The sequence below is a fragment of the Rhipicephalus microplus genome, chromosome X (genome assembly GCF_043290135.1).
Source record: "Rhipicephalus microplus isolate Deutch F79 chromosome X, USDA_Rmic, whole genome shotgun sequence".
Taxonomy (NCBI): domain Eukaryota; kingdom Metazoa; phylum Arthropoda; class Arachnida; order Ixodida; family Ixodidae; genus Rhipicephalus; species Rhipicephalus microplus.
In genome coordinates, this window is record NC_134710.1 from 382,275,347 (window position 1) to 382,293,461 (window position 18,115).

General features: G+C 45.3%; 1 non-coding gene across 1 annotated transcript; it reads left to right on the forward strand.

Annotated features, from left to right (window-relative positions):
* The first annotated feature begins 6,848 nt into the window (after positions 1-6,848).
* LOC119161065 (uncharacterized) lies at positions 6,849-7,967 on the forward strand. The gene is made up of 3 exons (XR_012888035.1): positions 6,849-7,103; positions 7,166-7,335; positions 7,497-7,967. It is a non-coding gene; the product is annotated as an uncharacterized LOC119161065 (transcript).
* Positions 7,968-18,115: the final 10,148 nt, after the last annotated feature.

Here is an 18,115-nt window from a genome sequence, read left to right on the forward strand (position 1 = left end):
CTAGAATTTACGACAAAATTCTGCATATCCTTCACAAATCTAAAATTGCCATGTGATTATCTTGTAGAGTCAAGAATTAAAACACAATTACCTTCTACAGTGATATTGTACAAAGTCCTGAGACTAAAAAGACGAGAGGCAAATGCAATGCACACACAACAGAAACTTTACGCTTTATGTCGTCCCTCGTATTTTTAAAAGACCTGGATTTCTGTTTTAATAAGATATTTGCAATTTTCTAAAGCCCATTATTGTGCTATATTACATATTAAGGCTACTGATCATCGGTGCCATGCAATATTTTTTTTTCGATTAGAAGCATACCAGAGATGTAAACCGCCCCAAAAATGTGCGGAGTACGAAACTTCTGAGGAAGCTATATTCTGGCTTTGTCTGAGAACATAACCTCCAAATAGATGTTCCGGCCTGTAGTATAGTCCTTGCGAGCTACACAGCAACCAGCTATTTAAGAAGCGCCACGTGCTAACAGAGCAGAAATTCGCATTTGCAGTAGAGCCTACGCTCCGCAAACTTTTGGGTGTACTTATACGTCTGCTTGGACATAGTCGTCGCGTTTATTTTTATTTGTTAATGGATATTAACCTTTACTCCTTTCTTGCTTTTTCTAACAGTTTTATTGTTGAGGGAGGGCTCTGTCCTGTCCCGTATTTTTTCGTCTAGCTGTTGGCACTTTTATTTCCAGCAGGGGCGCCTGCGCAAGTAGGCGTTTGGTGTGTAGCGACACCACGAACCCGAGCTATTGGGGGAGTTTCTACTCCCTCCTACGCCTAGCCGTGCATGGCTTTGCCGTGTCCGGGGAAAAGGGGATCCTGGGGGTTGAGCCGACGCTGGGTGATTGGACCTTTAAGGCCCCCCGGCAGAGGCAACACACCCCTTTGGCCCCGGCTTCACGTAGACGGCACCCCTGGGCTGGACCACCCAGGGAAAATTGGCAGTCGCCTTTTCTTATCTCTCTCTTCCTACATCTTTGTCTTTATCTCTTACTATTTATCTGTCCTGTCTTCTACTCTCTTCTGCCTACTTCCTGGTGGCTAGGGTTAACGCTGTGCAAATAGCCTACCTTGGTCTAGGCGCATTGGGTTATAGTAGCGTTGTACCGCTGGCGTCTGCAGGTTTTAGCATCCGCAAACTTGTAGCGTCCCCTCGTTGGGCTCCGTGGTGGGTGGCCGCCAACGCTTCTGAAGAAAATTAAACTGGAATGCATAGAGCGTTTCCCTTGTTAAGTGATCGTACCACCTTAAAGCGCGTACGCACCGAAGACTTGGGCTTTTTCAATCAATGAAATGAAAACTTTCCCCATTTTCATATTATACATAGTGAGATAAGCAGCAAGCAAGCCAGAACTGTATCCCCCTTTGTAGTAGCCAGATGTCTCACAGAAACTCTTGGAGCCGGGTACAAAGTTACCAAAATGGCCAGCGGAGACCTCCTCCTTGAAGTTCGAGAAAAAGAACAGTTTGAAAAGCTACAGAATCTTTCAACTTTTGGTGACACTCCCATCACTGTTACGCCACACAGATCTATGAACACAACCCGTGGAGTAGTATCTGATGCTGATTTGCTCGGCTTGACCGAAGAGGAACTTCTGGAGGGGTGGAAGAGTCAGAATGTGACCAATGTACAAAGAATCATCATTAGAAGAAAGAGACAACAAGGTAACACCAACGAAACACCTAATACTCACGTTCACTTCCAGTAATCTGCCAGAAAGTATTCAAACAGGGTACACGAAGACGTCGATCAGACCATACATACCTAACCCACGTCGTTGTTTTGAATGCCAGAAGTATGGCCATGGCTCACAAAGCTGTCGTGATCACCAAACTTGTGCACAATGTGGATGGAGTATCAGGCCACAATTCTGACAATTGCGAAGAACATCACACTGTGTGAACTGTGGTGGAAATCATGCCGCATACTCCCGGTCTTGCTCATTTTGGAAAAAAAAAGAAATTATCACACTGAAAATTAAAGAAAATATCACTTTCAAAGAAGCAAGACGAAGAGTGTCACCATTTTACGGCGCTACATATGCTGATGCGGCGCGTCAGGGGGCAACGCCGCACCAGCCCTCGCCACCCCTTCGGCCAGCGCAGAGTGAGCCGTCGGCTGTGGCGCCTGCCCCCAAGGCGGCAGTACAGTCTACTCCGCCTCCAAGCGAATTGAGGCCGGAGACTTCAGGGTCCTCTGGTCTCAAGGCCTCACCTCACCAGGTGAGGCCTAAAATCCAAACCATCAGCTCGCATGTGCAGGCATCCAGTGCCTCTGAGGAGGCAATGGATACAACGGTATCCTTGGTACCGAAAGAGCGGCGCGCCTCCTTGGAGCGTGCCAAGAAAAGCAAAAAACCAATAATGGGGCCGGACGACCGTCCTGCCACCTGAATTAACGAGCTCACTCCAACACAGGATACTCTTTGTACACACAGCAGCATCTCTCTTGTTTAAATATGCAGACAGAAATATTACAGGGGAACATCCGAGGCCTTCTTCGAAACCTCGATGACTTACAAGAACTCCTCCATGAACACAATCCAAGAGTGCTGTGTGTACAAGAGACACGCTTAAAACAAACAAACACAAACTTTTTACGTAACTACGTAATCTTCCGAAAGGATAGAGATGATCCCATGCCACCATCCGGTGGTGTAGCGGTTATAGTTAGTCAAGGTATAGCATGCACACAATTACCCCTTAAAACTTCCCTCGAGGCGGTGGCTGTCCGAGTAGTTATTCTAAACAAACTTGTCACTGTCTGCTCTTTGTACATACCTCCGCATCACCATCTTGAAAAACTTCAATTCCAGTCTTTATTAGACGAACTACCTGAACCTTATCTAGTCCTTGGGGACCGAACGCACATAATGGTCTGTGGGGTGACTCTCGCTGTGATGCACGAGGTCGTCTCATTGAACAATTCCTCATTTCATCAGGTGCTTGTCTGTTGAATAGGAAAGAGGCAACATACTATAACCTTGCCAACAAAACTTACTCTTCCATAGACCTCAGTATCGCATCTCCTTCACTTGTACCATTACTTCAGTGGAAAGTCATAAATAATCCATATGGAAGTGACCGTTTTCCTTTAGTTTTGATTACACCAATAATATATGAATGTCCTCCACATGTTCCTAAATGGCTGGTAGACAAAGCCAACTGGGAAAAATTTCAAAAGCTTACTCACTTAAATTGGACTGACTTATGCGGATTAGGCTTAGATGAAGCTGTGCAGTACTTCACGGCCTTTCTTACTGACGCAGCAGCCAAGTGCATTCCACAAAGATCTGTACTGTCCGGCAAACGACACGTCCCGTGGTGCAACACCGAGTGTCAGAATGCGCGAAAGGAACAGAACAGAGCATGGAGGTTGCTGCGGGACTGGCCGACAGTGGAAAACCTTGAGAGCTTTAAGAAAATAAAATCTTAAGGCAGGAGAACGCGTTGGCAGGCCAGAAGAGAAAGTTGGCACAAGTTTTATCAGGGATAAATTCATATACACAAGAGGCCAAAATCTGGAACATGGTTCGTAGGGTAGCAGGAAGAAAAGTACACTCACTCCCACTCGTAAACACTAAGGGAAGTTTACCTTGGAAGGTCAGACAAACTTCCTCGGTGGACACTTTAAACGGGTATCCAGCTCGTCCCACTACACTGACACTTTCCAAAATCACAGAACAAGAATAGGAAAGCAGAAACTTGAACACAAATCCACTAGATACGAGGCATATAACCAAGCCTTCAGTCTAGCTGAGCTCCGATCATCTCTAAACTCCTGCAGTACTTCTGCCCCAGGTTCTGACCGTGTGGTGTATGAAATGATAAAAAACCTACCAGCAGAAACAAGAAAAACCTTACTTTGTTTGTACAATGCTATCTGGTTTTCTGGCACTCTCCCTACCTCCTGGGAAGAGGCTATTATTATTCCAATTTTGAAAGAGGGCAAGGACCCTTCTTTAGCTTCAAGTTATAGGCCTATTGCACTTACAAGCTGCTTGTGCAAAGTCTTCGAAAAAATGATAAACTGCTGACTTGTACATATTCTTGAAACAAACAATTTGCTCGACCCATTTCAGTGCGGGTTTCGAGAAAGTAGATCCACCACAGACCACCTTGTTCGCATCGAGGCACAGATCAGAGACGCCTTCGTCTATAAACAATATTTTCTCTCTGTGTTCCTTGATATCGAAAAGGCTTATGATACAACATGGCGTTTTTGAATTCTAAGAGACCTGTCCCACCTTGGTGTGTGCGGAAGAATGTTTCACATAATCGAAGTTACCTGTCAAACCGGACATTCCGTGTCCGTGTGGGCAGTGTTCTCTCCCAAACAATGTCCAGGAAACAGGCGTGCCACAAGGTGGTGTACTTAGTTGCACACTTTTTATTATCAAAATGAATTCCTTGCACTTGTCCATCCCCCGTAATATGTTCTATTGTACTTATGTCGACGACGTTCAGCTTGGCTTCAAGTCATGCAACTTGGCAATGTGTGAGCGGCAGGTTCAGCTGGGTTTAAACAAGGTCTCCAAATGGGCAGATGAAAGCAGATTTCGACTTAACCCACAAAAAAGCACATGTGTCTTGTTCTCTCGAAAGAGAGGCATGCACTCTGAACCTGACATTCGGCTGAATGGGCAACGTCTGTCTGTCAAAGCCGAGCATATATTTTTAGGCTTAATCTTGGACAACAAGTTGACCTTCGTACCGCACATCAAGTATTTAAAAACAAAATGTTTAAAAGCCATGAATGTTATGAAAGTGTTGTCACGTACTACTTGGGGTAGTGATAGGCAATGCCTCATGAATCTGTATCGAAGCCTCATTTGCACCCGCTCAGAATATGGGACTGTTGTTTATCAGTCTGCAACTCAAAGTGCTTTGAAGATGCTGGACCCCGTGCACCATTTGGGCATCCGCCTTTCTACGGGTGCTTTTGGCACCAGCCCTGTAGAAAGCCTTTACGTTGAGTCAAATGAATGGTTGCTTTATCTACAGAGAACTTACATGTCCTTTGTATATTTTCTTAAGGTGAAAGCAGACAAGAAGCACCCCTCATACTCTACTATTATTGATTTGTCGAGCTCCATTCTGTTTCAAAACAGGCCTTCGATGAGGCAGCCCTTCTCAGTTTGCCTGAAGGGTCTAGCTGAGGACACTGGAGTGTCACTTGAACACAGCTTAATGGCTCCTGTAGCATACCCGTCACCGTGGCAGTGACTGCGATGTGTCTTTCCTAGAAGTTACAAAACATGCACCTATTGCCCGTATCCGAACATACTTCCTGGAACTTCAACACAAATACACACGTCCTGAGTTCTTTACAGATGCCTCCAAGTCTAACTCCTCTGTGTCCTACGCTGCTGTCGGCCCATCCTTTTCGGATGCTGGCCCTCTACATCCAGGCACAAGTATTTTCACAGCGGAAGCTTACGTGATACTTGTGGCAGCCAAACACATCAAACAATTACAAATACAAAAAGCAGTAATTTATACAGACTCTCTCAGTGTGGTAACAGCTCTGCACAGTCTTAAAAAACAAAAAACCCGGTCCTCATGTCACTTTACTCCAGTTTGTGCACACTCTACACACTTAAACAACATGTTGTAGTGTGCTGGGTGCCAGGGCACCGTGACATCCAAGGCAACGTGAGGGCAGATCAGCTCACTACATCTGTCCACAAAAGCACTGCCCCTACACCCATATTAATCCAGGCCCTTGATTTTAAGCCGTCTGTCAAATGAAACCTCAGGGACTACTGGCAGAGCAAGTGGGATACACGCACACGAAACAAACTACACATTATTAAGCCACACCTTGGTCATTGGCTGCCAGTATCAAAATCGCGTCATGTAGAGGTAATACTAACGAGACTCAGGATAGGACACACATACACGACACACACATATCTTTTGTCCGGTGGCGATCCACCATTGTGTGACAGATGTGGTGAAGCATTTACAGTCCTTCACATGTTAATTCAGTGCAAACACTTAGAAACTCTAAGAAAGCAGCATTTTCTATTACCCTACCGACAACATATACCTTTACACCCTGCAATGTTCGTTGGTAGGGAACCGCTTTTTAGTCATAAATCATTGCTAGCGTTTTTAAAAGATATTAATAATTTTCATATCATATACCCGGGCATCCCGTAGCACGACCTCTCCAGGGAGGTTTTTGCTGCCGTGGCTACACAGGAAAGCACTTGCCTCACGGCCCTTGGACGCAAGGGTATGAACGAGTGAGGTACTTGTGCTAATGCCATACATGTCCACCATCGTTTTACATTATCACCAACTTTTGTCACCTATTCACACCACACACACCTTTCACGGCATGGTCATTATTTTATTATTTGTATGTTTTTACCTGCCTTACTGCGAGGAATTTTATGGCCCTTATACAGCCGCTAATCACAATCATTATCCATATTCCTTGTCCCATGAACTGGTGCTCTTTGGGCATCAAATGGCCCTTGTGCCAAAAAACACCATATATCATCATTGGCACTTTTATTTCATACTGCTTAAGAAATTAGTCAATCAAATTATACGGAGGCTGTATAAAAATGTTGAACCTCCACCAGCTCATTTCCGTGCTAACTTATTGGAAATTTCCATTTTTCGGGACACAGGGTCTTTAGAGAAGCTGAACGGGACCAAGATTTTGTGGCAAATAACGTCACAGAAGTACTCGACAGTGGCTCGAACAATGATTCCTCTCAAGATATCCACTTGCCACGGCACAGAAGGTGTGCCGCGCACACCCTAAATCTCGTCGCTTCGGTGGATGCTGAAAATGCCGGCGACAACGAAACATACCCCGAAATGGCGAGGACCGTTTTCTCAAAACTGAAGACTGTTTGGAGGAAACAAAGCCAGTCTGTGCAGGCAGCCGAAGCAATAAAGGCTGCCTTGGGAAGGCATCTCTCTGTGCCAAATGCAACGCGATGGAATTCATTGTTCAACGCCATGAAGTACGTAAACGAAGTACCGAAAGGGAGGATGGACGCAACGTTTGACGCACTCTCGTTGTCAGGATTGCAGCATGAAGAATCTCTGTTCATTGATGAATACTGCAAGGTATGTTTCGATAATTTGTTTAACATGATGCAGTGCATTGACTATATCTTTTATTTTTCCAGGTGATGTGCACTGTGGCAAAGGCGCTAGATATACTACAAGGAGAACAATATATGTACATGGGCGTCCTGCAGCCAACACTTCAATCTCTACTGCGGTATCAGCGATCCCTCCCGCCACTTAAGTACTGCATACTCCTTGCTAGCAGTCTTCAGGACGCAGTCAAGAAAAGGTGAGAGAAATTTCCTGTGCCTATCTCCTTGCTGTCCTATCTCATCGCGTGCTCTCGCAGGGGTGCATATGCATTCGTGCCACGGATTGTCCATGGTATGAATGAAAGTGAAATGTTTTTAACAGGGCCATACATTGTTTCTGTAACCTGTTTCAATACAGGTTTGCTGCAGTTTTGGAGGATGCCAACCTGGCCCTGGCAGCAGCGGTACATCCAAAGTTCAAGCTTTCCTAGATGACTGAAGCGCGGAAAGCAGCGACGTTACGACTTCTTGAGGAGGAGTGTCGTGCTGTAAAAGCAATTTTCAATGAAAATGGAGCCGCCGGCGAAGGAACCGACGAAGACGACGTGTTTTTTTCAGTTGCCTCAATCCTCCCTTTCATGCTCCGAGGTGCAACAATGGCTCAGTGATCCCGGAACTGACATCAGCGAGCTGGCGAAGTACCCTAAGATTAAGAAAATTTTCATTCAGCGAAATATGGGGATTCCGTCCAGTGCACTGGCTGAACGGCTATTCAGCAAAGGATGCGACATTTTGTCCATCAAGAGGGGAAAGCCCTCTGATGAAAACTTTGAAAAGCAACTCATTCTAAAGTGTAACGAAGTTTGCAAGTAAACTTCCTTGTCACCAAGTGTGCATAAACAACAAGAACAACAACAACAAAAAACTGATGTGACAAAGTGAGCCTTACAGAACGACTGATTATATTGGCCGACATTTAGGTTTTTTTTCGTCTAGGGTTTCACAACATGCAAGTTTCATTACCTGCGTGCCTTTTTACGCCATTATTCATTCAAATCTATCATTTGTTTTTGTAATCAATTACTTATTTTACACAGTAACGGAAAAATAACGACGTTACTTTTTCACTGTAACTATAACTAACAAGTTACTTTTATAAAATCGGTAACTGTAACAGAGTTACTTTTTTGCCTTCACTGACTGTAACTGTAACACTGTTATTTTTACTGGTACAGTGCCCATGACTGGTCTTATAAGAGTTAACGGTTAGATCGTATAAGAATTAAATTGGCATCCAACCTTTGCAGGAGCCAGTGTCTAAGACGCGTCTCATTTTTCACACCGGCATGGGTGTTTCGTCGTACGCGGTCACCTGACTCGATGCGTTCATAGCCATAATGATGATGATATCATCTTTCTGATGGCATTCGCCAACAAACGAGGATTGTCTAAGAACCGGGTGGTAGGATCGTTGAGTTACATAGCTATGAATGTAAAAAACAAACAATGCAACTTTAATCCAACAGTGTTAATTTAGTAGTTTGCCTTGGGTCATCCAAGTTTTCGGTGTCCATCAGTGCACGTTAAAGAACCCAAGTGGTCGAAGTTTAGGGAGCCCTCCACTACGCTGTTTCTAATATTTATATGGTGGTTTCGGGGCATTAGACCTTATCTATGAACCAATCAAAGCCTCTTGTCCTCGTGTTAGTCTATCTCCCCTTCGTCCAAGAGACGTTTGAAAGTATGCGGCTTGAAGCTAATGCTGTTGACATTGTCGAGCGGGCTGGAGTGTGCGAGCTCATTCCGTTGCTTATTAGGACCTTCGCTGTCACTCCATGAGAGTGTTTCTTCATGGCGCCTTGACTAGGAAATATTTGTGTGCGCGCCTCCGAATTGCCTACACGCATATGACGGCTTCCTAGCATTGGCAGGGTGACTGCATGACCACAGAGGTGCGGCTTGAAGTGGGAACAGCTGAATGCTGCGATGCTGAAACCTTAGGTAAACGAATACTCGAAGCCCAGGACATTGCGAAAATCTTGGGTGGAGGGCATGTGCTGGCATTTTCCTGTCATAGTGTTTTCATGCTCGTTTTGGAGCTTTCTTTATTACAAGGGTTACTCGGATGTATGTTCATGCTTTACAGCATGTTGTCTTTGTCCACACTATTTTTGTCCGTGCACACAAACTGCTGGCATGAAAGAGGTATACAACATTGCTTTAAAAACTTCATTTGTGAAACACTGTTGGCAGTCCCATTTTGTCTATGACAGGCTGTCATCACTTGATGGTCCCAGTTAAAGCACTGTGCTGTGTATTGCAGTGTACGTGCGGCGCCGGAATTCGTGACCTAGCGGACAAAAAAAAGAGCATCGCCATATTCACAAAGTTAATGATCTAGACGCGAACGTTTGGCTAGTTGGGTGTTCATGCTTGGGATGTAAAATCGGCACAAAATAAAGACAAGGACTGAAGCTGAAAAGGTGCCTCGTCTTCAGCGTCTTTTCGTCTCTGCTTCAGTTCTTGTCGCTATTTTTGCGCTGTTTTTGCATCAAAAGTGAATGATGTTGGAGGAGCTTGCTCGGAGGTGCACGGGCTGTTTTTTGGTGAGACTATTGCTTGTTAACGAGCCGGCGCATAATGTGTACGTCAAAGGCAGAGTTTTCGGGCACATTCCATGACCCGCCTTTCACAGTGTCGGCCCCTTCAATCGGCACATTGACCAGCTGGCCCTTTATCCCACAGAGGCCACTGTCTTGAGTCAAATGCCTAACGTACATAAATGGTAGACATGGAGCCATCAGGCGTTCTTCAACAGGTTTTAGAGTAGGCAGGTGAAGGTGGCTTGCAAGGATATCGGTATTCTTGTGTAGCACTCATTGAAGAAATTGGTCACGTCCTGCCGTGCCTACAAAAGAGCTCATGCTAAAAGCTCATTCGTGCCTACGAAGCAAGGAGATCAAAGTGGACGTAATTGCAAGTAGGCGAGCACGCAGGCCATGGAAATCCTTCACCTTGGGTGGCGGTGTGCTTCTAGTGGGCATACTTGGAATCACTGAAGAGGTAATCAGAGCAGCAAGATTGAGGTGGGGCTGGACAAAATAGAACGTGATGCGCGCATATCTTTTCTGGGATAATCTAGCGGCTAATATCAGCATACTTAGAACAAGCCACGGCAAGCAACCCACCTCCCTCCGGTCAGTATATAGACGTATGGTGCTTGTCATCGAAGCTAACGAAGGCAAGCGAAGCCATTTCAGTCAATTACGATGATCGAAGTGAATATTTCAACAACTACGCCAAAATCACTTTGAAGTGGGCGTCCGCATGCGCCGTCACGTTTGCGTACACTATGCTAACACGGTAACATTTAATCTGAAAAATAGTGCTCATGCGGTAAGCGATACGGATGTCACAAAACGAGCGCTCAAAAAGGGCCCACCGCCAAATTCTCGCGACGAAGCGCCGGAGAGATGCCTCGAGGTCAACGATAAAAAAAGAAAACAAGCATCCAAAGACTCCCTGGGCGCGCGTCTCTCTCCCCTCGGAAGCGTAGGTTCGCCGACGAACCTCCTCACATCGGCGGCCGAGCAAGCCCTAGAAAGTTCTCGATGGAAAGGGGCGTGGTGATGCAGGGTTGCGTCATCTTTCGCGGACGACCCTCGTACCGTCTCGTGCTTTCCCCAGCCTTCGCTGCGTATCGCGCCGACGAAATGATGAGAACTTTCTATCTAGCGCGGAAGGTATTTAATCGAGCAGCAGAGATGGGAGATCAGGAGAAGAAGGAAGTTAGTGCCAGTGTGTGTAGGGTCGCCCCGCCCCGGTGGTCTAGTGGCTAAGGTACTCGGCTGCTGACCCGCAGGTCGCGGGATCAAATCCCGGCTGCGGCGGCTGCATTTCCGATGGAGGCGGAAATGTTGTAGGCCTGTGTGCTCAGATTTGGGTGCACGTTAAAGAACCCCAGGTGGTCGAAATTTCCGGAGCCCTCTACTACGGCGTCTCTCATAATCATAAGGTGGTTTTGGGACGTTAAACCCCACATATCAATCAGTGTGCGTAGGGTCGTTCCGCCACGTCTGTCGGTGAAGGTTTTGTCCTTAGTGACAAAGCAGGAAAAGAAGGAAGTTAGCGCCAGTGTGCGTGGGGTTATTCCGCCGCGTCTGTCGGTGAAGGTTTTGTCCTTAGTGACAAAGCAGGAGAAGAAGAAAGTATGAGCCAGAGTGCATAGGGTGTTCCGCCTTGTGGGCAAAGCCTTTTGTCTTCCGTGACAAAGGAGGAGAAGAGGATTTCCACCTGAGGGGTGAAGACTCGAGCTACAGGCAAGAGTGTGTGTCTACCGCTATCGAGCGAAGACGCGTGGCAACAGCTGCTTGTGAGAAGCCGATGTGTTTCGGGCGAAGAAGTTTGGAGCCTGGAGAGCGGTCAATTGAAGACGCAAGGTTTCCTGGAAGAGAAACTTTGGAGGCAGCGGGAGCGACAACAACACTGGACTTTGAGTGAGTGATTCTCGGAAGAGTATCATCGAAACTTTTGTTCCAAGAACTTTGGAATGAATAAGTTTTCTATCTCTTTAGTCTTTAAGTGTCTTGGTTGTTCGATGCATGCGACTGCATTGTAGTGCGTATTGTTGTCTGTATCCGTTGTGTCGAATGATGCTGATTGTACTGCGAAGTACGTTGTTTGATTGGTGACATATTGTATTCAACTATTGTCGAGTGTGCATACTTGTGTATTGTTTGATCTGCCATAATCGAGAATATAATTTCGTTTTGTTCTTCAACTCTCGGCTCTGACTTGTTCTTTGGCCATAGCCGGCGTCCACTGGCATGCCAAATAAGACCACTTCTAAATTGTCCGCGCTTTCGTGGTGCAGTTCGGGGGGCCGATACTTCGGCCCTTGAAATTAGCCCGGCGATTGCCTCCCTAATTAACGGGATCCGTGACATCGGGTAACGTATGTATCTGCGCATGTGCACTTCTATCTCGCTATCATGGTAAGCCCGCCATCCCACTAAGCCCGGTATACTACAACCGTCTATTGTGACAGAAGCATACACGAATGTAACCAATCACCCGCTTTGTGATGAAGTGTCAGTTAAAATTGGTGAGGGGTGTAAAAATGCTCCTGCGTCTGCCCTAGACAGTTTTGTCAATGGGCACGAAGAGCGACGCCCGTCCTCCTAGGCCGCATGCTTTAGTTGCCCAATTACCAGCTGCACTTCGTTTAGGCATCTAATACTTCGCCAATATACCCAGCATAAATACGCTTTGAAAATTTATGCACAGTGAAACATTGTTTTGTTCTGTACGTTCCACAGTTAAGAAGTTATTTTGGCTTTCAACGTCTTTTTTTTCTTTTCTCCATCCCCCGTGGCAGAAAAATTTTTCCGAGCTTCCATTCTTTGCCCAGGGCCTGTACGAGGCGTACTCCTCCAACTTCACCTCGTTGCACGCATCGTGCAATGTGTTCATGTTTGTCATGCGTTAGAGCTATGCGGAGCTTGAGATTATTGTACGACGGCACGGTCGACAGTGGCTGGATACCTGTCTCGAGGTTGCAGATAGGGCTGAGAAATTACTCAATCTTATGCATGGCGCTGCTTATGTCTTAGACATAACTAACCAAATAAATGACATTTTCATCTATTTCTACAAATACTCTGATTTCATCATTCATTCTAAGCTATTCCTAAAATTAAACGCTATTCTTGATAACCCCCATATTGTTTCCTAAATAGCCAGTTTTCTTCATTCTCTCGCTGTTCCTCGGGGATCTGTTCACTGCCCTTTATTATTGTTACTTATCATCATAGGCTTAACTTGCAGAATCTCATTTAAATAACTCTGCGCCAATGATGGCGTGCTTAATAAAAGAATCATTTTCATCAACGATCATCATCATTATGGTCAATCACATTATTCAGTAAGTGGGCTCACATGTGGCAGATTAACGGTAATTGCACTAAAACTGTCAAAGTGTCTGTTACGAGTCGCTGTAAACTCTCCTGTTTTGGCAATTTTTTGGTCGCACCCAGCCTAACAGAGCTTCAAAGTACAAGCATTTAGAAGTAATTCTAAGCAAACACCTTTCATAGACTTGCCACATTGATTATGTATACGTTAAAGGGATCAAATATTACGTTATTTGCACCGCACCATACGTAATGTCCCTAACAATCTAAGCTGATTTTATCTCAATCACTCATTCGCTCTGTTTTTCAATATGTGGAATTTCCTTCCTGGTAAAATCCACTCCTTACAACTAAAAGACTTGACAGCTGCAGTCGATTAACGTGTTACTCTAATCAGCATCGTGCTTGCTTAAGCATTGCTGTGGGTGTAACTGCTTTAACAATTGTATTCTTTGCTTGCATTTCAATTGTCGTTTTCTATAGCATAATTTAAAGTTCTATTTCTACTATAGCCCTAAATATGGCTGCAGTATGTTGATAGAAATAAGAATAAACCAATAGGATCGCATCTGACCAAGCTGCCCACTTCATGCAGCTACATGAACTCATGAATGCATGGCACCGTGGAGTCGAACGGGTGAACCTAGGACGTGTGTGCCAGAACACATTGGTCAAAAAAGTTTTACCTTCTCCTCCTCCTACCCAAGACATTTGCCACACCCAGAAATACGCTTATTCTGTCTATTTATTGCTTCTTTTCAGACATACGCCACGAACCAAGCGCAAAAGTAACTGATGCAGACATGTCCGTATGACAGCCAGCATAAGGCAAAGACCAGTCGCTACCTCATACACTTGATGAAGTGTAGAAAGGTGGGTACTGTAGATTCAAGTAAAGTAGCCTCTAGATATATGATCCATTAGCAACCTGCTTGTGCGAAGCCGTACCAGGAGCCACATATTGGTGACAATTGACGGTGTTATGGTGAATTCCTCACTTTTTAAAGCTCCCTTGCTACTGCCCAAAAAGACACCAGAACTTGTACTGTGCAGTTATTTATTATTTGTACATGGTGCAGCCCTGATGAGTTATTGCAGAATGGGCCGTAAATACTAAAGGATGAACTATATACAACATGAATAAGAACAAGCAAAATGAAATAACGTTTCCACCAATAAAAAGCCTCTAAGATTAAATATAAAGAAAGAGGAGGAGTACATGAAGGCAATAAAGTGCAGTTTTATATTCCGAAATATATAAAGCACTCTGCAGCTTAATGTAATGCTGCCTTCTATATAATATATTAGAAATATATGACTAGTGTTTGTCCACAACGCTTGCGATATTTTATTCACTTGTGTGCACTTAGAACAGGGGTCGGCAAAGTTGTGATTTAGAGGGGCATGAAGCCGACACAGCGAGGGCCGCATGGAGAAGCCGAGGGTGGAGGGGGAAAGGTGTCTTGCAGGTGAAGAAAGAAATGCGGCAATTGACAGTACTATGCGAAAGTGGAGCATAAATAAATCAGAATCACTTTCCGCGCGCATGCCACGAAGTTGAGAGTTTTAGGCTCAGGTTGCAAGCAAATTTCCAGTTCGATTTTTGGTGCTGAAGATTCCTAGCAAACTTGCAAATATCTGCATCACAAGATGCTTCCTGACAGAGGGAGACGTTCATCGGTTAGTCCACCGCAAACGCAAGTTTCATTTGATGAATTTGATTCTCGAGAAAGTCTCTTTGCAGTTGTATGGGCAGCCGAGAACTGTTGTCACGGCTGTTCCTATGAAGTACAGTGTAAAACTTCACAAACTTTTGCATTCAATGCTTCTGTTAGCTCATTGTCTGTGTGTAGAATAACAAGTTTCAACGGCTAAATGTTCATATCCTGAAAAAATTCAGAAAAAAAGCGGGTGGTACCTGATTTTTTTTAGAACCAGAAAACCTAATTTAATTTCGCTCTGTAAAGCCCGTAACATTTGACAGTTCATAGGGAAGTGGCGCGCTCATACCTTGCGCAAAAACATTTGCAGCAAAGGAAGTGACACCGATTACGCTCACTATCCTGCTAGGGAAGTTTCAGCTCAGAAACTTTAGCGTAGCAAGTATGCAGGACAGCAGTTTCCTTTGCTGAAGGTCCTTTCCTTACCTGGTAATTCCACTAAGAAACTTCCCTCCATTCACAGGCGAGCGCAGGGATTTACATTCGCGGAGGATGGGGTCGAAGATTTGTTGCAGTGATCTTTTTTTATATAAATATATGAGCCAGCCTCGCCCCGCCCTTCTGCCCCATTTTTTTAGAGCAAATAATTGAAGACATTACCTGGCTGAGTGTAAAAACGGGTGACAATGCCAACTGGAAGCAATCTCCCTATGTTATCTAACTTCATTTGAGGTCGAAACTGCCATGTGGTCCTTCAAACAGGAAGTGACAAGGAGACCAGAGTGGAGGTTTCGGCGTTGTATCGGGACCACTGATTTCACACCCTTGCCTTAGCGTATTACCAGCTCCATTCACAGCTATGAGATCAGGCATCGCCAGAAGGTACTCCTACCGATTTTTTCATTAATGCGACCTTTGCTAGCTAGGGTGCGTTCACGTACTGCATAGTGTCAGCAAGGTTGTCACTTTGTACAGCATCATGCATACGGCTGTGCTAAGCTATTCTGGAATAATATTGCCGAGCTTCCGTTTTTGATGAACCATATTATCGTTGATATTATTTCACCGTTTTGAAAGTTATTTAGAAACTGCAAACTTCTACATATACGTAATAATGCAATTATGTTTTTTAGACCTCGTTGACATTGAGAAAATGTCATCATGAGTTTTTCATTCACAACAGTGGCTTCCTGCAAATTTAAAAATGGTTACTTGTAGGATTCGCTTTCAGAAATTATCATTGTGTAACAACGTGCTTGTGTGTTACATGGCAGTTAAAGTTATGTTGGCAACGTTCACCCGGCCACCAATGGCTAGATGATTGATAGCAACTACTCATGTTTTCATCAATGGAAGGAAAATGGCTCGTCGTCTAATCATAAAGAGATACCCTATTTACTCGATTCTACTGCGCCCTCGATTGTAACGTGCACCTGATTTCCACCACGAAAAAAAAAAAAACGTGAGACATCGATTGCAACGCGCACCCATTTTTCTCGCTGGCCCGCACGATCACACCACTCGAAAAAACGACTCCTTTCGGGAGCGTCTTCCATTTAAATATGAGGTACGGGCAGAGCTTGTGCCCATCTGATGTGTAACAGAGCATTGCCGTCACTGTAGTTTTACCGTGGACCGATGTCAGCACGCGAACGTGCTTCGCCCCCTTTTTCTCGACGGTTGTGGTGCCAGGCATGTCGAAGTAAAGAGGCGTCTGATCGGCATTCCCGATTTGCCCAAGCAGGTAGCCATTGTTGCGCCGCAAGTTTAGAATGAACCTCTGAAAACTGTGAAGCTTTTCATCGTATTCCTCCGCAAAACTTTTTGCATATGCATGTTCCCCTTCGGAGGGAAAAGCCTTTCCTCTTCATAAAGTTTGTTAGCCAGCACCTGCTTGCTTTAAACTGGCTCCGCGTTAGACCTTTTTCTAAGACTAATTGCATAGCCCGCACTTGGAGCATTTCTGTCGTCACGGCCCGCTGTGCTGCTCACTGCTCAAGCACATACTCGCCGAGCAGCTCTTTAATTTGCAGAAACCGACCCTGCTGTGGTCTACTGAAGCCTTTGCGTGAAGCTTTGCTGTCGACAGTCTTCTGCTTTTGTTTCCACCGGTCCCGCACGCACGTTTCGGGAACTCCGAACGACCGCGATACAGCCAGATTTTCGTCCCTTTCTGCACACGCGATGACTTTTCTTTTAAAAGCGGCATCATGGTGCACTCGAGTTGTGTGGCACAAGTTGTGTTGTGTGGCGCAAGTTATGCTGGTGCTACAAAGCGCAGCTCCTGTTTGGCCATTCTGACCGGTCGGATCTGCGAAGGGGGACGCGGAAGAACCGTGCATGAAAAAAAAAAGCGACTCTGTCGTTCACATGGTTGACAGCTCTCCCCCCTCCCCCGCTCATGGAACAAGAAGGAAAAGCCGACCGGAAAGCTTGCCTCATAAAAACAAAGTGACGCACGGCCATCTAGGTTTCAAGTTGATGGCATTCACGCTTACCGTAAAAACACAAGGACATGGAAGTAGTTTTCGTCTTGAGTTTGAGAGACGGCTCCCGATGGACGTCAGCCGATACACAGCCTAACATGGGATAGAGTGGGACAACGCAAGTTGAGTGGAGAACCTGTCCTGTCGCTTGCTGTATTTTGTAACGAGCTCTTTACCAATGTAGTGTCAGTTGTGAAAGTGTTTCTGCAATTAGTTGTGATGATGCGTGCCCCCGAATGTTATTGGCTAGTGTGGAGACCCTTTGTTTGACCGAGGGTTGAAAAGAGGTTGGTTGGATGTTAAACGAAAGCGGAGGTTCGGGCTTGGACACGGGCAGACACCTGAGTGGTGCAATAAAGCGTCTCTTGATCCAACAAAAGCTCTTTCTTCGTGCTGCCACCGGGCACACAATTCATCGAAGGGTGCCCTTTTTGAGCATCGAATGCCTTCCCTTCTTAGCTGAAGTTGAATCTAGCCGAGGAAGTGGAAATTAACTGCGATACTGAACAAAACTTTTGCCACCAAGATTTTGAACCAAATTGAAAGATAGGGTCTTGAAATCTATATAATAATGCCACGTTTCATTTCTGAAGTTTTGTTATCGCCCCAATACACTAATCAGATCTCAGCATAAATCATGCCTGCAGTTTTCGAGAAGCTTCAGAACTGCAGTACATCATTTCGATAAGATCACGCCCACTCGGCGAACTGTACAGATTATTCTGGCATTCTGGCACCCACATCATCGCCAGCGATAATGCTAGAACGTTCGATGGCAAGACTATAAATGCCGACGCACTTCGCGGCTTGTCAGCAGTTGATTGACGGCCGACGCTCCGTTCACTGCTATTTAAGCAAGACTGCTACTGTAATCGTACTTTCTGTTTACTGGGCACAAGTTCGCCCAAATAAACAGTTAAACCCCAGCATAAAGTCTCCTGTGTTTGGCCACGTCACGACCCCGTGACATCTGGTGGA